Raw genomic sequence first — 25,111 nt, forward strand, 5'->3', positions numbered from 1 at the left:
CATGTAAGAATATTATAGCTGTGTGATAACATAAACCCTGGTGACTGCCGTATGGTGACATGTAAGAATATTATAGCTGTGTGATAACATAAACCCTGGGGACTGCCGTATGGTGACATGTAATAATATTATAGCTGTGTGATAACAAACCCTGGTGACTGCCGTATGGTGACATGTAATAATATTATAGCTGTGTGATAACATAAACCCTGGTGACTGCCGTATGGTGACATGTAAGAATATTATAGCTGTGTGATAACATAAACCCTGGTGACTGCCGTATGGTGACATGTAAGAATATTATAGCTGTGTGATAACATAAACCCTGGTGACTGCCGTATGGTGACATGTAAGAATATTATAGCTGTGTGATAACATAAACCCTGGTGACTGCGGTATGGTGACATGTAAGAATATTATAGCTGTGTGATGACATAAACCCTGGTGACTGCCGTATGGTGACATGTAAGAATATTATTGCTGTGTGATAACATAAAACGTGGTGACTGCCGTATGGTGACATGTAAGAATATTATAGCTGTGTGATAACATAAACCCTGGTGACTGCCGTATGGTGACATGTAAGAATATTATAGCTCTGTGATAACATAAACCCTGGTGACTGCCGTATGGTGACATGTAAGAATATTATAGCTGTGTGATAACATAAACCGTGGTGACTGCCGTATGGTGACATGTAAGAATATTATAACTGTGTGATAACATAAACCGTGGTGACTGCTGTATGGTGACATGTAAGAATATTGTAGCTGTGTGATAACATAAACCCTGGTGACTGCCGTATGGTGACATGTAAGAATATTATAGCTGTGTGATAACATAAACCCTGGTGACTGCCGTATGGGGACATGTAAGAATATTATAGCTGTGTGATAGCATAAACCCTGGTGACTGCCGTATGGTGACATGTAAGAATATTATAGCTGTGTGATAACAAACCCTGGTGGCTGCCGTATGGTGACATGTAAGAATATTATAGCTGTGTGATAACATAAACCCTGGTGACTGCCGTATGGTGACATGTAAGAATATTATAGCTGTGTGATAACATAAACCCTGGTGACTGCCGTATGGTGACATGTAAGAATATTATAGCTGTGTGATAACATAAACCCTGGTGACTGCCGTATGGTGACATGTAAGAATATTATAGCTGTGTGATAACATAAACCCTGGTGACTGCCGTATGGTGACATGTAAGAATATTATAGCTGTGTGATAACATAAACCCTGGTGACTGCCGTATGGTGACATGTAAGAATATTATAGCTGTGTGATAACATAAACCCTGGTGACATGTAAGAATATTATAGCTGTGTGATAACAAACCCTGGTGACTGCCGTATGGTGACATGTAAGAATATTATAGCTGTGTGATAACATAAACCCTGGTAACTGCTGTATGGTGACATGTAATAATATTATAGCTGTGTGATAACATAAACCCTGGTGACTGCCGTATGGTGACATGTAAGAATATTATAGCTGTGTGATAACAAACCCTGGTGACTGCCGTATGGTGACATGTAAGAATATTATAACAGTGTGATAACATAAACCCTGGTGACTGCTGTATGGTGACATGTAAGAATATTATAGCTGTGTGATAACATAAACCCTGGTGACTGCCGTATGGTGACATGTAATAATATTATAGCTGTGTGATAACATAAACCCTGGTGACTGCCGTATGGTGACATGTAAGAATATTATAGCTGTGTGATAACATAAACCCTGGTGACTGCCGTATGGTGACATGTAAGAATATTATAGCTGTGTGATAACATAAACCCTGGTGACTGCCGTATGGTGACATGTAAGAATATTATAGCTGTGTGATAACATAAACCCTGGTGACATGTAAGAATATTATAGCTGTGTGATAACAAACCCTGGTGACTGCCGTATGGTGACATGTAAGAATATTATAGCTGTGTGATAACATAAACCCTGGTGACTGCTGTATGGTGACATGTAAGAATATTATAGCTGTGTGATAACATAAACCCTGGTGACTGCCGTATGGTGACATGTAAGAATATTATAGCTGTGTGATAACATAAACCCTGGTGACTGCCGTATGGTGACATGTAAGAATATTATAGCTGTGTGATAACATAAACCCTGGTGACTGCCGTATGGTGACATGTAAGAATATTATAGCTGTGTGATAACATAAACCCTGGTGACTGCGGTATGGTGACATGTAAGAATATTATAGCTGTGTGATGACATAAACCCTGGTGACTGCCGTATGGTGACATGTAAGAATATTATAGCTGTGTGATAACATAAACCGTGGTGACTGCCGTATGGTGACATGTAAGAATATTATAGCTGTGTGATAACATAAACACTGGTGACTGCCGTATGGTGACATGTAAGAATATTATAGCTCTGTGATAACATAAACCCTGGTGACTGCCGTATGGTGACATGTAAGAATATTATAGCTGTGTGATAACATAAACCGTGGTGACTGCCGTATGGTGACATGTAAGAATATTATAACTGTGTGATAACATAAACCGTGGTGACTGCTGTATGGTGACATGTAAGAATATTGTAGCTGTGTGATAACATAAACCCTGGTGACTGCCGTATGGTGACATGTAATATAGCTGTGTGATAATATAAACCCTGGTGACTGCCGTATGGTGACATGTAAGAATATTATAGCTGTGTGATTACATAAACCCTGGTGACTGCCGTATGGGGACATGTAAGAATATTATAGCTGTGTGATAGCATAAACCCTGGTGACTGCCGTATGGTGACATGTAAGAATATTATAGCTGTGTGATAACAAACCCTGGTGACTGCCGTATGGTGACATGTAAGAATATTATAGCTGTGTGATAACATAAACCCTGGTGACTGCCGTATGGTGACATGTAAGAATATTATAGCTGTGTGATAACATAAACCCTGGTGACTGCCGTATGGTGACATGTAAGAATATTATAGCTGTGTGATAACATAAACCCTGGTGACTGCCGTATGGTGACATGTAAGAATATTATAGCTGTGTGATAACATAAACCCTGGTGACTGCCGTATGGTGACATGTAAGAATATTATAGCTGTGTTATAACATAAACCCTGGTGACTGCCGTATGGTGACATGTAAGAATATTATAACAGTGTGATAACATAAACCCTGGTGACTGCTGTATGGTGACATGTAAGAATATTATAGCTGTGTGATAACATAAACCCTGGTGACTGCCGTATGGTGACATGTAAGAATATTATAGCTGTGTGATAACATAAACCCTGGTGACTGCCGTATGGTGACATGTAAGAATATTATAGCTGTGTGATAACATAAACCCTGGTGACTGCCGTATGGTGACATGTAATAATATTATAGCTGTGTGATAACATAAACCCTGGTGACTGCCGTATGGTGACATGTAAGAATATTATAGCTGTGTGATAACATAAACCCTGGTGACTGCCGTATGGTGACATGTAAGAATATTATAGCTGTGTGATAACATAAACCCTGGTGACTGCCGTATGGTGACATGTAAGAATATTATAGCTGTGTGATAACATAAACCCTGGTGACATGTAAGAATATTATAGCTGCGTGATAACAAACCCTGGTGACTGCCGTATGGTGACATGTAAGAATATTATAGCTGTGTGATAACATAAACCCTGGTGACTGCCGTATGGTGACATGTAAGAATATTATAGCTGTGTGATAACATAAACCCTGGGGACTGCCGTATGGTGACATGTAAGAATATTATAGCTGTGTGATAACAAACCCTGGTGACTGCCGTATGGTGACATGTAATAATATTATAGCTGTGTGATAACATAAAAACTGGTGACTGCCGTATGGTGACATGTAAGAATATTATAGCTGTGTGATAACATAAACCCTGGTGACTGCCGTATGGTGACATGTAAGAATATTATAGCTGTGTGATAACATAAACCCTGGTGACTGCTGTATGGTGACATGTAAGAATATTATAGCTGTGTGATAACATAAACCCTGGTGACTGCAGTATGGTGACATGTAAGAATATTATAGCTGTGTGATGACATAAACCCTGGTGACTGCCGTATGGTGACATGTAAGAATATTATTGCTGTGTGATAACATAAAACGTGGTGACTGCCGTATGGTGACATGTAAGAATATTATAGCTGTGTGATAACATAAACCCTGGTGACTGCCGTATGGTGACATGTAAGAATATTATAGCTCTGTGATAACATAAACCCTGGTGACTGCCGTATGGTGACATGTAAGAATATTATAGCTGTGTGATAACATAAACCGTGGTGACTGCCGTATGGTGACATGTAAGAATATTATAACTGTGTGATAACATAAACCGTGGTGACTGCTGTATGGTGACATGTAAGAATATTGTAGCTGTGTGATAACATAAACCCTGGTGACTGCCGTATGGTGACATGTAATAATATTATAGCTGTGTGATAACATAAACCCTGGTGACTGCCGTATGGTGACATGTAAGAATATTATAGCTGTGTGATAACATAAACCCTGGTGACTGCCGTATGGGGACATGTAAGAATATTAAAGCTGTGTGAAAGCATAAACCCTGGTGACTGCCGTATGGTGACATGTAAGAATATTATAGCTGTGTGATAACAAACCCTGGTGACTGCCGTATGGTGACATGTAAGAATATTATAGCTGTGTGATAACATAAACCCTGGTGACTGCCGTATGGTGACATGTAAGAATATTATAGCTGTGTGATAACATAAACCCTGGGGACTGCCGTATGGTGACATGTAAGAATATTATAGCTGTGTGATAACATAAACCCTGGTGACTGCTGTATGGTGACATGTAAGAATATTATAGCTGTGTGATAACATAAACCCTGGTGACTGCCGTATGGTGACATGTAAGAATATTATAGCTGTGTGATAACATAAACCCTGGTGACTGCCGTATGGTGACATGTAAGAATATTATAGCTGTGTGATAACATAAACCCTGGTGACTGCCGTATGGTGACATGTAAGAATATTATAGCTGTGTGATAACATAAACCCTGGTGACTGCCGTATGGTGACATGTAAGAATATTATAGCTGTGTGATAACATAAACCCTGGTGACATGTAAGAATATTATAGCTGTGTGATAACAAACCCTGGTGACTGCCGTATGGTGACATGTAAGAATATTATAGCTGTGTGATAACATAAACCCTGGTAACTGCTGTATGGTGACATGTAATAATATTATAGCTGTGTGATAACATAAACCCTGGTGACTGCCGTATGGTGACATGTAAGAATATTATAGCTGTGTGATAACAAACCCTGGTGACTGCCGTATGGTGACATGTAAGAATATTATAACAGTGTGATAACATAAACCCTGGTGACTGCTGTATGGTGACATGTAAGAATATTATAGCTGTGTGATAACATAAACCCTGGTGACTGCTGTATGGTGACATGTAAAAATATTATAGCTGTGTGATAACATAAACCCTGGTGACTGCTGTATGGTGACATGTAAGAATATTATAGCTGTGTGATAACAAACTCTGGTGACTGCCATATGGTGACATGTAAGAATATTATAGCTGTGTGATAACAAACCCTGGTGACTGCCGTATGGTGACATGTAAGAATATTATAACAGTGTGATAACATAAACCCTGGTGACTGCTGTATGGTGACATGTAAGAATATTATAGCTGTGTGATAACATAAACCCTGGTGACTGCTGTATGGTGACATGTAAGAATATTATAGCTGTGTGATAACATAAACCCTGGTGACTGCCGTATGGTGACAAGTAGAATATTATAGCTGTGTGATAACATAAACCCTGGTGACTGCCGTATGGTGACATGTAAGAAAATTATAGCAGTGTGATAACATAAACCCTGGTGACTGCCGTATGGTGACATGTAAGAATATTATAGCTGTGTGATAACATAAACCCTGGTGACTGCCGTATGGTGACATGTAAGAATATTATAGCTGTGTGATAACATAAACCCTGGTGACTGCCGTATGGTGACATGTAAGAATATTATAGCTGTGTGATAACATAAACCCTGGTGACATGTAAGAATATTATAGCTGTGTGATAACAAACCCTGGTGACTGCCGTATGGTGACATGTAAGAATATTATAGCTGTGTGATAACATAAACCCTGGTAACTGCTGTATGGTGACATGTAATAATATTATAGCTGTGTGATAACATAAACCCTGGTGACTGCCGTATGGTGACATGTAAGAATATTATAGCTGTGTGATAACAAACCCTGGTGACTGCCGTATGGTGACATGTAAGAATATTATAACAGTGTGATAACATAAACCCTGGTGACTGCTGTATGGTGACATGTAAGAATATTATAGCTGTGTGATAACATAAACCCTGGTGACTGCCGTATGGTGACATGTAATAATATTATAGCTGTGTGATAACATAAACCCTGGTGACTGCCGTATGGTGACATGTAAGAATATTATAGCTGTGTGATAACATAAACCCTGGTGACTGCCGTATGGTGACATGTAAGAATATTATAGCTGTGTGATAACATAAACCCTGGTGACTGCCGTATGGTGACATGTAAGAATATTATAGCTGTGTGATAACATAAACCCTGGTGACATGTAAGAATATTATAGCTGTGTGATAACAAACCCTGGTGACTGCCGTATGGTGACATGTAAGAATATTATAGCTGTGTGATAACATAAACCCTGGTGACTGCTGTATGGTGACATGTAAGAATATTATAGCTGTGTGATAACATAAACCCTGGTGACTGCCGTATGGTGACATGTAAGAATATTATAGCTGTGTGATAACATAAACCCTGGTGACTGCCGTATGGTGACATGTAAGAATATTATAGCTGTGTGATAACATAAACCCTGGTGACTGCCGTATGGTGACATGTAAGAATATTATAGCTGTGTGATAACATAAACCCTGGTGACTGCGGTATGGTGACATGTAAGAATATTATAGCTGTGTGATGACATAAACCCTGGTGACTGCCGTATGGTGACATGTAAGAATATTATAGCTGTGTGATAACATAAACCGTGGTGACTGCCGTATGGTGACATGTAAGAATATTATAGCTGTGTGATAACATAAACCCTGGTGACTGCCGTATGGTGACATGTAAGAATATTATAGCTCTGTGATAACATAAACCCTGGTGACTGCCGTATGGTGACATGTAAGAATATTATAGCTGTGTGATAACATAAACCGTGGTGACTGCCGTATGGTGACATGTAAGAATATTATAACTGTGTGATAACATAAACCGTGGTGACTGCTGTATGGTGACATGTAAGAATATTGTAGCTGTGTGATAACATAAACCCTGGTGACTGCCGTATGGTGACATGTAATATAGCTGTGTGATAATATAAACCCTGGTGACTGCCGTATGGTGACATGTAAGAATATTATAGCTGTGTGATAACATAAACCCTGGTGACTGCCGTATGGGGACATGTAAGAATATTATAGCTGTGTGATAGCATAAACCCTGGTGACTGCCGTATGGTGACATGTAAGAATATTATAGCTGTGTGATAACAAACCCTGGTGACTGCCGTATGGTGACATGTAAGAATATTATAGCTGTGTGATAACATAAACCCTGGTGACTGCCGTATGGTGACATGTAAGAATATTATAGCTGTGTGATAACATAAACCCTGGTGACTGCCGTATGGTGACATGTAAGAATATTATAGCTGTGTGATAACATAAACCCTGGTGACTGCCGTATGGTGACATGTAAGAATATTATAGCTGTGTGATAACATAAACCCTGGTGACTGCCGTATGGTGACATGTAAGAATATTATAGCTGTGTTATAACATAAACCCTGGTGACTGCCGTATGGTGACATGTAAGAATATTATAACAGTGTGATAACATAAACCCTGGTGACTGCTGTATGGTGACATGTAAGAATATTATAGCTGTGTGATAACATAAACCCTGGTGACTGCCGTATGGTGACATGTAAGAATATTATAGCTGTGTGATAACATAAACCCTGGTGACTGCCGTATGGTGACATGTAAGAATATTATAGCTGTGTGATAACATAAACCCTGGTGACTGCCGTATGGTGACATGTAATAATATTATAGCTGTGTGATAACATAAACCCTGGTGACTGCCGTATGGTGACATGTAAGAATATTATAGCTGTGTGATAACATAAACCCTGGTGACTGCCGTATGGTGACATGTAAGAATATTATAGCTGTGTGATAACATAAACCCTGGTGACTGCCGTATGGTGACATGTAAGAATATTATAGCTGTGTGATAACATAAACCCTGGTGACATGTAAGAATATTATAGCTGTGTGATAACAAACCCTGGTGACTGCCGTATGGTGACATGTAAGAATATTATAGCTGTGTGATAACATAAACCCTGGTGACTGCCGTATGGTGACATGTAAGAATATTACAGCTGTGTGATAACATAAACCCTGGGGACTGCCGTATGGTGACATGTAAGAATATTATAGCTGTGTGATAACAAACCCTGGTGACTGCCGTATGGTGACATGTAATAATATTATAGCTGTGTGATAACATAAACCCTGGTGACTGCCGTATGGTGACATGTAAGAATATTATAGCTGTGTGATAACATAAACCCTGGTGACTGCCGTATGGTGACATGTAAGAATATTATAGCTGTGTGATAACATAAACCCTGGTGACTGCTGTATGGTGACATGTAAGAATATTATAGCTGTGTGATAACATAAACCCTGGTGACTGCAGTATGGTGACATGTAAGAATATTATAGCTGTGTGATGACATAAACCCTGGTGACTGCCGTATGGTGACATGTAAGAATATTATTGCTGTGTGATAACATAAAACGTGGTGACTGCCGTATGGTGACATGTAAGAATATTATAGCTGTGTGATAACATAAACCCTGGTGACTGCCGTATGGTGACATGTAAGAATATTATAGCTCTGTGATAACATAAACCCTGGTGACTGCCGTATGGTGACATGTAAGAATATTATAGCTGTGTGATAACATAAACCGTGGTGACTGCCGTATGGTGACATGTAAGAATATTATAACTGTGTGATAACATAAACCGTGGTGACTGCTGTATGGTGACATGTAAGAATATTGTAGCTGTGTGATAACATAAACCCTGGTGACTGCCGTATGGTGACATGTAATAATATTATAGCTGTGTGATAACATAAACCCTGGTGACTGCCGTATGGTGACATGTAAGAATATTATAGCTGTGTGATAACATAAACCCTGGTGACTGCCGTATGGGGACATGTAAGAATATTATAGCTGTGTGAAAGCATAAACCCTGGTGACTGCCGTATGGTGACATGTAAGAATATTATAGCTGTGTGATAACAAACCCTGGTGACTGCCGTATGGTGACATGTAAGAATATTATAGCTGTGTGATAACATAAACCCTGGTGACTGCCGTATGGTGACATGTAAGAATATTATAGCTGTGTGATAACATAAACCCTGGGGACTGCCGTATGGTGACATGTAAGAATATTATAGCTGTGTGATAACATAAACCCTGGTGACTGCTGTATGGTGACATGTAAGAATATTATAGCTGTGTGATAACATAAACCCTGGTGACTGCCGTATGGTGACATGTAAGAATATTATAGCTGTGTGATAACATAAACCCTGGTGACTGCCGTATGGTGACATGTAAGAATATTATAGCTGTGTGATAACATAAACCCTGGTGACTGCCGTATGGTGACATGTAAGAATATTATAGCTGTGTGATAACATAAACCCTGGTGACTGCCGTATGGTGACATGTAAGAATATTATAGCTGTGTGATAACATAAACCCTGGTGACATGTAAGAATATTATAGCTGTGTGATAACAAACCCTGGTGACTGCCGTATGGTGACATGTAAGAATATTATAGCTGTGTGATAACATAAACCCTGGTAACTGCTGTATGGTGACATGTAATAATATTATAGCTGTGTGATAACATAAACCCTGGTGACTGCCGTATGGTGACATGTAAGAATATTATAGCTGTGTGATAACAAACCCTGGTGACTGCCGTATGGTGACATGTAAGAATATTATAACAGTGTGATAACATAAACCCTGGTGACTGCTGTATGGTGACATGTAAGAATATTATAGCTGTGTGATAACATAAACCCTGGTGACTGCTGTATGGTGACATGTAAAAATATTATAGCTGTGTGATAACATAAACCCTGGTGACTGCTGTATGGTGACATGTAAGAATATTATAGCTGTGTGATAACAAACCCTGGTGACTGCCATATGGTGACATGTAAGAATATTATAGCTGTGTGATAACAAACCCTGGTGACTGCCGTATGGTGACATGTAAGAATATTATAACAGTGTGATAACATAAACCCTGGTGACTGCTGTATGGTGACATGTAAGAATATTATAGCTGTGTGATAACATAAACCCTGGTGACTGCTGTATGGTGACATGTAAGAATATTATAGCTGTGTGATAACATAAACCCTGGTGACTGCCGTATGGTGACAAGTAGAATATTATAGCTGTGTGATAACATAAACCCTGGTGACTGCCGTATGGTGACATGTAAGAATATTATAGCAGTGTGATAACATAAACCCTGGTGACTGCCGTATGGTGACATGTAAGAATATTATAGCTGTGTGATAACATAAACCCTGGTGACTGCCGTATGGTGACATGTAAGAATATTATAGCTGTGTGATAACATAAACCCTGGTGACTGCCGTATGGTGACATGTAAGAATATTATAGCTGTGTGATAACATAAACCCTGGTGACATGTAAGAATATTATAGCTGTGTGATAACATAAACCCTGGTGACTGCCGTATGGTGACAAGTAAGAATATTATAGCTGTGTGATAACATAAACCCTGGTGACTGCCGTATGGTGACATGTAAGAATATTATAGCTGTGTGATGACATAAACCCTTGTGACTGCCGTATGGTGACATGTAAGAATATTATAGCTGTGTGATGACATAAACCCTGGTGACTGCCGTATGGTGACATGTAAGAATATTATAGCTGTGTGATAACATAAAACCTGGTGACTCCCGTATGGTGAAATGTAAGAATATTATAGCTGTGTGATAACATAAACCCTGGTGACTGCCGTATGGTGACATGTAAGAATATTATAGCTGTGTGATAACATAAACCCTGGTGACTCCCGTATGGTGACATGTAAGAATATTATAGTTGTGTGATAACATAAACCCTGGTGACTGCCGTATGGTGACATGTAAGAATATTATAGCTGTGTGATAACATAAACCCTGGTGACTGCCGTATGGTGACATGTAAGAATATTATAGCTGTGTGATAACAAAACCTGGTGACTGCCGTATGGTGACATGTAAGAATATTATAACAGTGTGATAACATAAACCCTGGTGACTGCTGTATGGTGACATGTAAGAATATTATAGCTGTGTGATAACATAAACCCTGGTGACTGCTGTATGGTGACATGTAAGAATATTATAGCTGTGTGATAACATAAACCCTGGTGACTGCTGTATGGTGACATGTAAGAATATTATAGCTGTGTGATAACAAACCCTGGTGACTGCCATATGGTGACATGTAAGAATATCATAGCTGTGTGATAACAAACCCTGGTGACTGCCGTATGGTGACATGTAAGAATATTATAACAGTGTGATAACATAAACCCTGGTGACTGCTGTATGGTGACATGTAAGAATATTATAGCTGTGTGATAACATAAACCCTGGTGACTGCCGTATGGTGACAAGTAAGAATATTATAGCAGTGTGATAACATAAACCCTGGTGACTGCCGTATGGTGACATGTAAGAATATTATAGCTGTGTGATAACATAAACCCTGGTGACTGCCGTATGGTGACATGTAAGAATATTATAGCTGTGTGATAACATAAACCCTGGTGACTGCCGTATGGTGACACGTAAGAATATTATAGCTGTGTGATAACATAAACCCTGGTGACATGTAAGAATATTATAGCTGTGTGATAACAAACCCTGGTGACTGCCGTATGGTGACATGTAAGAATTTTATAGCTGTGTGATAACATAAACCCTGGTGACTGCCGTATGATGACATGTAAGAATATTATAGCTGTGTGATAACATAAACCCTGGTGACTGCCGTATGGTGACATGTAAGAATATTATAGCTGTGTGATAATATAAACCCTGGTGACTGCAGTATGGTGACATGTAAGAATATTATAGCTGTGTGATAACATAAACCCTGGTGACTGCCGTATGATGACATGTAAGAATATTATAGCTGTGTGATAACATAAACCCTGGTGACTGCCGTATGGTGACATGTAAGAATATTATAGCTGTGTGATGCTAACATAAACCCTGGTGACTGCCGTATGGTGACATGTAAGAATATTATAGCTGTGTGATAACATAAACCCTGGTGACTGCCGTATGGTGACATGTAAGAATATTATAGCTGTGTGAGAACATAAACCCTGGTGACTGCCATATGGTGACATGTAAGAATATTATAGCTCTGTGATAACATAAACCCTCGTGACTGCCGTATGGTGACATGTAAGAATATTATAGCTGTGTGATAACATAAACCCTGGTGACATGTAAGAATATTATAGCTGTGTGATAACAAACCCTGGTGACTGCCGTATGGTGACATGTAAGAATATTATAGCTGTGTGATAACATAAACCCTTCTGACTGACGTATGGTGACATGTAAGAATATTATAGCTGTGTGATAACATAAACCCTGGTCACTGCCGTATGGTGACATGTAAGAATATTATAGCTGTGTGATAACATAAACCCTGGTGACTGCCATATGGTGACATGTAAGAATATTATAGCTGTGTGATAACATAAACCCTGGTGACAGCTGTATGGTGACATGTAAGAATATTATAGCTGTGTGATAACATAAACCCTGGTGACTGCTGTATGGTGACATGTAAGAATATTATAGCTCTGTGATGACATAAACCCTTGTGACTGTCGTATGCTGACATATAAGAATATTATAGCTGTGTGATGACATAAACCCTGGTGACTGCCGTATGGTGACATGTAAGAATATTATAGCTGTGTGATAACATAAATCCTGGTGACTCCCGTATGGTGACATGTAAGAATATTATAGCTCTGTGATGACATAAACCCTTGTGACTGTCGTATGCTGACATATAAGAATATTATAGCTGTGTGATGACATAAACCCTGGTGACTGTCGTATGCTGACATATAAGAATATTATAGCTGTGTGATAACATAAACCCTGGTGACTGCCGTATGGTGACATGTAAGAATATTATAGCTGTGTGATAACATAAACCCTGGTGACTGCCGTATGGTGACATGTAAGAATATTATAGCTGTGTGATAACATAAACCCTGGTGACTCCCGTATGGTGACATGTAAGAATATTATAGCTGTGTGATAACATAAACCCTGGTGACTGCCGTATGGTGACATGTAAGAATATTATAGCTGTGTGATAACATAAACCCTGGTGACACCCGTATGGTGACAAGTAAGAATATTATAGCTGTGTGATAACATAAACCCTGGTGACTGCCGTATGGTGACATGTAAGAATATTATAGCTGTGTGATAACATAAACCCTGGTGACTGCCGTATGGTGACATGTAAGAATATTATAGCTGTGTGATAACATAAACCCTGGTGACTGCCGTATGGTGACAAGTAAGAATATTATAGCTGTGTGATAACATAAACCCTGGTGACTGCCGTATGGTGACATGTAAGAATATTATAGCTGTGTGATAACATAAACCCTGGTGACTGCTGTATGGTGACATGTAAGAATATTATAGCTGTGTGATAACATAAACCCTGGTGACTGCCGTATGGTGACATGTAAGAATATTATAGCTGTGTGATAACATAAACCCTGGTGACTGCCGTATGGTGACATGTAAGAATATTATAGCTGTGTGATAACATAAACCCTGGTGACTGCCGTATGGTGACATGTAAGAATATTATAGCTGTGTGATAACATAAACCCTGGTGACTGCGGTATGGTGACATGTAAGAATATTATAGCTGTGTGATGACATAAACCCTGGTGACTGCCGTATGGTGACATGTAAGAATATTATAGCTGTGTGATAACATAAACCGTGGTGACTGCCGTATGGTGACATGTAAGAATATTATAGCTGTGTGATAACATAAACCCTGGTGACTGCCGTATGGTGACATGTAAGAATATTATAGCTCTGTGATAACATAAACCCTGGTGACTGCCGTATGGTGACATGTAAGAATATTATAGCTGTGTGATAACATAAACCCTGGTGACTGCCGTATGGTGACATGTAAGAATATTATAACTGTGTGATAACATAAACCGTGGTGACTGCTGTATGGTGACATGTAAGAATATTGTAGCTGTGTGATAACATAAACCCTGGTGACTGCCGTATGGTGACATGTAATATAGCTGTGTGATAATATAAACCCTGGTGACTGCCGTATGGTGACATGTAAGAATATTATAGCTGTGTGATAACATAAACCCTGGTGACTGCCGTATGGGGACATGTAAGAATATTATAGCTGTGTGATAGCATAAACCCTGGTGACTGCCGTATGGTGACATGTAAGAATATTATAGCTGTGTGATAACAAACCCTGGTGACTGCCGTATGGTGACATGTAAGAATATTATAGCTGTGTGATAACATAAACCCTGGTGACTGCCGTATGGTGACATGTAAGAATATTATAGCTGTGTGATAACATAAACCCTGGTGACTGCCGTATGGTGACATGTAAGAATATTATAGCTGTGTGATAACATAAACCCTGGTGACTGCCGTATGGTGACATGTAAGAATATTATAGCTGTGTGATAACATAAACCCTGGTGACTGCCGTATGGTGACATGTAAGAATATTATAGCTGTGTGATAACATAAACCCTGGTGACTGCCGTATGGTGACATGTAAGAATATTATAACAGTGTGATAACATAAACCCTGGTGACTGCTGTATGGTGACATGTAAGAATATTATAGCTGTGTGATAACATAAACCCTGGTGACTGCCGTATGGTGACATGTAAGAATATTATAGCTGTGTGATAACATAAACCCTGGTGACTGCCGTATGGTGACATGTAAGAATATTATAGCTGTGTGATAACATAAACCCTGGTGACTGCCGTATGGTGACATGTAAGAATATTATAGCTGTGTGATAACATAAACCCTGGTGACTGCCGTATGGTGACATGTAAGAATATTATAGCTGTGTGATAACATAAACCCTGGTGACTGCCGTATGGTGACATGTAAGAATATTATAGCTGTGTGATAACATAAACCCTGGTGACTGCCGTATGGTGACATGTAAGAATATTATAGCTGTGTGATAACATAAACCCTGGTGACATGTAAGAATATTATAGCTGTGTGATAACAAACCCTGGTGACTGCCGTATGGTGACATGTAAGAATATTATAGCTGTGTGATAACATAAACCCTGGTGACTGCCGTATGGTGACATGTAAGAATATTATAGCTGTGTGATAACATAAACCCTGGGGACTGCCGTATGGTGACATGTAAGAATATTATAGCTGTGTGATAACAAACCCTGGTGACTGCCGTATGGTGACATGTAATAATATTATAGCTGTGTGATAACATAAACCCTGGTGACTGCCGTATGGTGACATGTAAGAATATTATAGCTGTGTGATAACATAAACCCTGGTGACTGCCGTATGGTGACATGTAAGAATATTATAGCTGTGTGATAACATAAACCCTGGTGACTGCCGTATGGTGACATGTAAGAATATTATAGCTGTGTGATAACATAAACCCTGGTGACTGCGGTATGGTGACATGTAAGAATATTATAGCTGTGTGATGACATAAACCCTGGTGACTGCCGTATGGTGACATGTAAGAATATTATTGCTGTGTGATAACATAAAACGTGGTGACTGCCGTATGGTGACATGTAAGAATATTATAGCTGTGTGATAACATAAACCCTGGTGACTGCCGTATGGTGACATGTAAGAATATTATAGCTCTGTGATAACATAAACCCTGGTGACTGCCGTATGGTGACATGTAAGAATATTATAGCTGTGTGATAACATAAACCGTGGTGACTGCCGTATGGTGACATGTAAGAATATTATAACTGTGTGATAACATAAACCGTGGTGACTGCTGTATGGTGACATGTAAGAATATTGTAGCTGTGTGATAACATAAACCCTGGTGACTGCCGTATGGTGACATGTAATAATATTATAGCTGTGTGATAACATAAACCCTGGTGACTGCCGTATGGTGACATGTAAGAATATTATAGCTGTGTGATAACATAAACCCTGGTGACTGCCGTATGGGGACATGTAAGAATATTATAGCTGTGTGATAGCATAAACCCTGGTGACTGCCGTATGGTGACATGTAAGAATATTATAGCTGTGTGATAACAAACCCTGGTGACTGCCGTATGGTGACATGTAAGAATATTATAGCTGTGTGATAACATAAACCCTGGTGACTGCCGTATGGTGACATGTAAGAATATTATAGCTGTGTGATAACATAAACCCTGGGGACTGCCGTATGGTGACATGTAAGAATATTATAGCTGTGTGATAACATAAACCCTGGTGACTGCTGTATGGTGACATGTAAGAATATTATAGCTGTGTGATAACATAAACCCTGGTGACTGCCGTATGGTGACATGTAAGAATATTATAGCTGTGTGATAACATAAACCCTGGTGACTGCCGTATGGTGACATGTAAGAATATTATAGCTGTGTGATAACATAAACCCTGGTGACTGCCGTATGGTGACATGTAAGAATATTATAGCTGTGTGATAACATAAACCCTGGTGACATGTAAGAATATTATAGCTGTGTGATAACAAACCCTGGTGACTGCCGTATGGTGACATGTAAGAATATTATAGCTGTGTGATAACATAAACCCTGGTAACTGCTGTATGGTGACATGTAATAATATTATAGCTGTGTGATAACATAAACCCTGGTGACTGCCGTATGGTGACATGTAAGAATATTATAGCTGTGTGATAACAAACCCTGGTGACTGCCGTATGGTGACATGTAAGAATATTATAACAGTGTGATAACATAAACCCTGGTGACTGCTGTATGGTGACATGTAAGAATATTATAGCTGTGTGATAACATAAACCCTGGTGACTGCCGTATGGTGACATGTAATAATATTATAGCTGTGTGATAACATAAACCCTGGTGACTGCCGTATTGTGACATGTAAGAATATTATAGCTGTGTGATAACATAAACCCTGGTGACTGCCGTATGGTGACATGTAAGAATATTATAGCTGTGTGATAACATAAACCCTGGTGACTGCCGTGGGTGACATGTAAGAATATTATAGCTGTGTGATAACATAAACCCTGGTGACATGTAAGAATATTATAGCTGTGTGATAACAAACCCTGGTGACTGCCGTATGGTGACATGTAAGAATATTATAGCTGTGTGATAACATAAACCCTGGTGACTGCCGTATGGTGACATGTAAGAATATTATAGCTGTGTGATAACATAAACCCTGGGGACTGCCGTATGGTGACATGTAAGAATATTATAGCTGTGTGATAACAAACCCTGGTGACTGCCGTATGGTGACATGTAATAATATTATAGCTGTGTGATAACATAAACCCTGGTGACTGCCGTATGGTGACATGTAAGAATATTATAGCTGTGTGATAACATAAACCCTGGTGACTGCCGTATGGTGACATGTAAGAATATTATAGCTGTGTGATAACATAAACCCTGGTGACTGCCGTATGGTGACATGTAAGAATATTATAGCTGTGTGATAACATAAACCCTGGTGACTGCGGTATGGTGACATGTAAGAATATTATAGCTGTGTGATGACATAAACCCTGGTGACTGCCGTATGGTGACATGTAAGAATATTATTGCTGTGTGATAACATAAAACGTGGTGACTGCCGTATGGTGACATGTAAGAATATTATAGCTGTGTGATAACATAAACCCTGGTGACTGCCGTATGGTGACATGTAAGAATATTATAGCTCTGTCATAACATAAACCCTGGTGACTGCCGTATGGTGACATGTAAGAATATTATAGCTGTGTGATAACATAAACCGTGGTGACTGCCGTATGGTGACATGTAAGAATATTATAACTGTGTGATAACATAAACAGTGGTGACTGCTGTATGGTGACATGTAAGAATATTGTAGCTGTGTGATAACATAAACCCTGGTGACTGCCGTATGGTGACATGTAATAATATTATAGCTGTGTGATAACATAAACCCTGGTGACTGCCGTATGGTGACATGTAAGAATATTATAGCTGTGTGATAACATAAACCCTGGTGACTGCCGTATGGGGACATGTAAGAATATTATAGCTGTGTGAAAGCATAAACCCTGGTGACTGCCGTATGGTGACATGTAAGAATATTATAGCTGTGTGATAACAAACCCTGGTGACTGCCGTATGGTGACATGTAAGAATATTATAGCTGTGTGATAACATAAACCCTGGTGACTGCCGTATGGTGACATGTAAGAATATTATAGCTGTGTGATAACATAAACCCTGGTGACTGCTGTATGGTGACATGTAAGAATATTATAGCTGTGTGATAACATAAACCCTGGTGACTGCCGTATGGTGACATGTAAGAATATTATAGCTGTGTGATAACATAAACCCTGGTGACTGCCGTATGGTGACATGTAAGAATATTATAGCTGTGTGATAACATAAACCCTGGTGACTGCCGTATGGTGACATGTAAGAATATTATAGCTGTGTGATAACATAAACCCTGGTGACTGCCGTATGGTGACATGTAAGAATATTATAGCTGTGTGATAACATAAACCCTGGTGACATGTAAGAATATTATAGCTGTGTGATAACAAACCCTGGTGACTGCCGTATGGTGACATGTAAGAATATTATAGCTGTGTGATAACATAAACCCTGGTAACTGCTGTATGGTGACATGTAAGAATATTATAGCTGTGTGATAACATAAACCCTGGTGACTGCCGTATGGTGACATGTAAGAATATTATAGCTGTGTGATAACATAAACCCTGGTGACATGTAAGAATATTATAGCTGTGTGATAACATAAACCCTGGTGACTGCCGCATGGTGACAAGTAAGAATATTATAGCTGTGTGATAACATAAACCCTGGTGACTGCCGTATGGTGACATGTAAGAATATTATAGCTGTGTGATGACATAAACCCTTGTGACTGCCGTATGGTGACATGTAAGAATATTATAGCTGTGTGATGACATAAACCCTGGTGACTGCCGTATGGTGACATGTAAGAATATTATAGCTGTGTGATAACATAAATCCTGGTGACTCCCGTATGGTGAAATGTAAGAATATTATAGCTGTGTGATAACATAAACCCTGGTGACTGCCGTATGGTGACATGTAAGAATATTATAGCTGTGTGATAACATAAACCCTGGTGACTCCCGTATGGTGACATGTAAGAATATTATAGCTGTGTGATAACATAAACCCTGGTGACTGCCGTATGGTGACATGTAAGAATATTATAGCTGTGTGATAACATAAACCCTGGTGACTGCCGTATGGTGACATGTAAGAATATTATAGCTGTGTGATAACAAAACCTGGTGACTGCCGTATGGTGACATGTAAGAATATTATAACAGTGTGATAACATAAACCCTGGTGACTGCTGTATGGTGACATGTAAGAATATTATAGCTGTGTGATAACATAAACCCTGGTGACTGCTGTATGGTGACATGTAAGAATATTATAGCTGTGTGATAACATAAACCCTGGTGACTGCTGTATGGTGACATGTAAGAATATTATAGCTGTGTGATAACAAACCCTGGTGACTGCCATATGGTGACATGTAAGAATATCATAGCTGTGTGATAACAAACCCTGGTGACTGCCGTATGGTGACATGTAAGAATATTATAACAGTGTGATAACATAAACCCTGGTGACTGCTGTATGGTGACATGTAAGAATATTATAGCTGTGTGATAACATAAACCCTGGTGACTGCCGTATGGTGACAAGTAAGAATATTATAGCAGTGTGATAACATAAACCCTGGTGACTGCCGTATGGTGACATGTAAGAATATTATAGCTGTGTGATAACATAAACCCTGGTGACTGCCGTATGGTGACATGTAAGAATATTATAGCTGTGTGATAACATAAACCCTGGTGACTGCCGTATGGTGACACGTAAGAATATTATAGCTGTGTGATAACATAAACCCTGGTGACATGTAAGAATATTATAGCTGTGTGATAACAAACCCTGGTGACTGCCGTATGGTGACATGTAAGAATTTTATAGCTGTGTGATAACATAAACCCTGGTGACTGCCGTATGATGACATGTAAGAATATTATAGCTGTGTGATAACATAAACCCTGGTGACTGCCGTATGGTGACATGTAAGAATATTATAGCTGTGTGATAATATAAACCCTGGTGACTGCAGTATGGTGACATGTAAGAATATTATAGCTGTGTGATAACATAAACCCTGGTGACTGCCGTATGATGACATGTAAGAATATTATAGCTGTGTGATAACATAAACCCTGGTGACTGCCGTATGGTGACATGTAAGAATATTATAGCTGTGTGATGCTAACATAAACCCTGGTGACTGCCGTATGGTGACATGTAAGAATATTATAGCTGTGTGATAACATAAACCCTGGTGACTGCCGTATGGTGACATGTAAGAATATTATAGCTGTGTGAGAACATAAACCCTGGTGACTGCCATATGGTGACATGTAAGAATATTATAGCTCTGTGATAACATAAACCCTCGTGACTGCCGTATGGTGACATGTAAGAATATTATAGCTGTGTGATAACATAAACCCTGGTGACATGTAAGAATATTATAGCTGTGTGATAACAAACCCTGGTGACTGCCGTATGGTGACATGTAAGAATATTATAGCTGTGTGATAACATAAACCCTTCTGACTGACGTATGGTGACATGTAAGAATATTATAGCTGTGTGATAACATAAACCCTGGTCACTGCCGTATGGTGACATGTAAGAATATTATAGCTGTGTGATAACATAAACCCTGGTGACTGCCATATGGTGACATGTAAGAATATTATAGCTGTGTGATAACATAAACCCTGGTGACAGCTGTATGGTGACATGTAAGAATATTATAGCTGTGTGATAACATAAACCCTGGTGACTGCTGTATGGTGACATGTAAGAATATTATAGCTCTGTGATGACATAAACCCTTGTGACTGTCGTATGCTGACATGTAAGAATATTATAGCTGTGTGATGACATAAACCCTGGTGACTGCCGTATGGTGACATGTAAGAATATTATAGCTGTGTGATAACATAAATCCTGGTGACTCCCGTATGGTGAAATGTAAGAATATTATAGCTGTGTGATAACATAAACCCTGGTGACTGCCGTATGGTGACATGTAAGAATATTATAGCTGTGTGATAACATAAACCCTGGTGACTCCCGTATGGTGACATGTAAGAATATTATAGCTGTGTGATAACATAAACCCTGGTGACTGCCGTATGGTGACATGTAAGAATATTATAGCTGTGTGATAACATAAACCCTGGTGACACCAGTATGGTGACAAGTAAGAATATTATAGCTGTGTGATAACATAAACCCTGGTGACTGCCGTATGGTGACATGTAAGAATATTATAGCTGTGTGATAACATAAACCCTGGTGACTGCCGTATGGTGACATGTAAGAATATTATAGCTGTGTGATAACATAAACCCTGGTGACTGCCGTATGGTGACAAGTAAGAATATTATAGCTGTGTGATAACATAAACCCTGGTGACTGCCGTATGGTGACATGTAAGAATATTATAGCTGTGTGATAACATAAACCCTGGTGACTGCTGTATGGTGACATGTAAGAATATTATAGCTGTGTGATAACATAAACCCTGGTGACTGCCGTATGGTGACATGTAAGAATATTATAGCTGTGTGATAACATAAACCCTGGTGACTGCCGTATGGTGACATGTAAGAATATTATAGCTGTGTGATAACATAAACCCTGGTGACTGCCGTATGGTGACATGTAAGAATATTATAGCTGTGTGATAACATAAACCCTGGTGACTGCGGTATGGTGACATGTAAGAATATTATAGCTGTGTGATGACATAAACCCTGGTGACTGCTGTATGGTGACATGTAAGAATATTATAGCTGTGTGATAACATAAACCGTGGTGACTGCCGTATGGTGACATGTAAGAATATTATAGCTGTGTGATAACATAAACCCTGGTGACTGCCGTATGGTGACATGTAAGAATATTATAGCTCTGTGATAACATAAACCCTGGTGACTGCCGTATGGTGACATGTAAGAATATTATAGCTGTGTGATAACATAAACCCTGGTGACTGCCGTATGGTGACATGTAAGAATATTATAACTGTGTGATAACATAAACCGTCGTGACTGCTGTATGGTGACATGTAAGAATATTGTAGCTGTGTGATAACATAAACCCTGGTGACTGCCGTATGGTGACATGTAATATAGCTGTGTGATAATATAAACCCTGGTGACTGCCGTATGGTGACATGTAAGAATATTATAGCTGTGTGATAACATAAACCCTGGTGACTGCCGTATGGGGACATGTAAGAATATTATAGCTGTGTGATAGCATAAACCCTGGTGACTGCCGTATGGTGACATGTAAGAATATTATAGCTGTGTGATAACAAACCCTGGTGACTGCCGTATGGTGACATGTAAGAATATTATAGCTGTGTGATAACATAAACCCTGGTGACTGCCGTATGGTGACATGTAAGAATATTATAGCTGTGTGATAACATAAACCCTGGTGACTGCCGTATGGTGACATGTAAGAATATTATAGCTGTGTGATAACATAAACCCTGGTGACTGCCGTATGGTGACATGTAAGAATATTATAGCTGTGTGATAACATAAACCCTGGTGACTGCCGTATGGTGACATGTAAGAATATTATAGCTGTGTTATAACATAAACCCTGGTGACTGCTGTATGGTGACATGTAAGAATATTATAACAGTGTGATAACATAAACCCTGGTGACTGCCGTATGGTGACATGTAAGAATATTATAGCTGTGTGATAACATAAACCCTGGTGACTGCCGTATGGTGACATGTAAGAATATTATAGCTGTGTGATAACATAAACCCTGGTGACTGCCGTATGGTGACATGTAAGAATATTATAGCTGTGTGATAACATAAACCCTGGTGACTGCCGTATGGTGACATGTAAGAATATTATAGCTGTGTGATAACATAAACCCTGGTGACTGCCGTATGGTGACATGTAAGAATATTATAGCTGTGTGATAACATAAACCCTGGTGACTGCCGTATGGTGACATGTAAGAATATTATAGCTGTGTGATAACATAAACCCTGGTGACTGCCGTATGGTGACATGTAAGAATATTATAGCTGTGTGATAACATAAACCCTGGTGACATGTAAGAATATTATAGCTGTGTGATAACAAACCCTGGTGACTGCCGTATGGTGACATGTAAGAATATTGTAGCTGTGTGATAACATAAACCCTGGTGACTGCCGTATGGTGACATGTAATAATATTATAGCTGTGTGATAACATAAACCCTGGTGACTGCCGTATGGTGACATGTAAGAATATTATAGCTGTGTGATAACATAAACCCTGGTGACTGCCGTATGGGGACATGTAAGAATATTATAGCTGTGTGATAGCATAAACCCTGGTGACTGCCGTATGGTGACATGTAAGAATATTATAGCTGTGTGATAACAAACCCTGGTGACTGCCGTATGGTGACATGTAAGAATATTATAGCTGTGTGATAACATAAACCCTGGTGACTGCCGTATGGTGACATGTAAGAATATTATAGCTGTGTGATAACATAAACCCTGGGGACTGCCGTATGGTGACATGTAAGAATATTATAGCTGTGTGATAACATAAACCCTGGTGACTGCTGTATGGTGACATGTAAGAATATTATAGCTGTGTGATAACATAAACCCTGGTGACTGCCGTATGGTGACATGTAAGAGTATTATAGCTGTGTGATAACATAAACCCTGGTGACTGCCGTATGGTGACATGTAAGAATATTATAGCTGTGTGATAACATAAACCCTGGTGACTGCCGTATGGTGACATGTAAGAATATTATAGCTGTGTGATAACATAAACCCTGGTGACTGCCGTATGGTGACATGTAAGAATATTATAGCTGTGTGATAACATAAACCCTGGTGACATGTAAGAATATTATAGCTGTGTGATAACAAACCCTGGTGACTGCCGTATGGTGACATGTAAGAATATTATAGCTGTGTGATAACATAAACCCTGGTAACTGCTGTATGGTGACATGTAATAATATTATAGCTGTGTGATAACATAAACCCTGGTGACTGCCGTATGGTGACATGTAAGAATATTATAGCTGTGTGATAACAAACCCTGGTGACTGCCGTATGGTGACATGTAAGAATATTATAACAGTGTGATAACATAAACCCTGGTGACTGCTGTATGGTGACATGTAAGAATATTATAACAGTGTGATAACATAAACCCTGGTGACTGCCGTATGGTGACATGTAAGAATATTATAGCTGTGTGATAACATAAACCCTGGTAACTGCTGTATGGTGACATGTAATAATATTATAGCTGTGTGATAACATAAACCCTGGTGACTGCCGTATGGTGACATGTAAGAATATTATAGCTGTGTGATAACAAACCCTGGTGACTGCCGTATGGTGACATGTAAGAATATTATAACAGTGTGATAACATAAACCCTGGTGACTGCTG

This window comes from Taudactylus pleione, unplaced genomic scaffold (genome assembly GCF_031769625.1).
Source record: "Taudactylus pleione unplaced genomic scaffold, aTauple2 ptg001135l, whole genome shotgun sequence".
NCBI classification, from domain to species: Eukaryota; Metazoa; Chordata; class Amphibia; order Anura; family Myobatrachidae; genus Taudactylus; species Taudactylus pleione.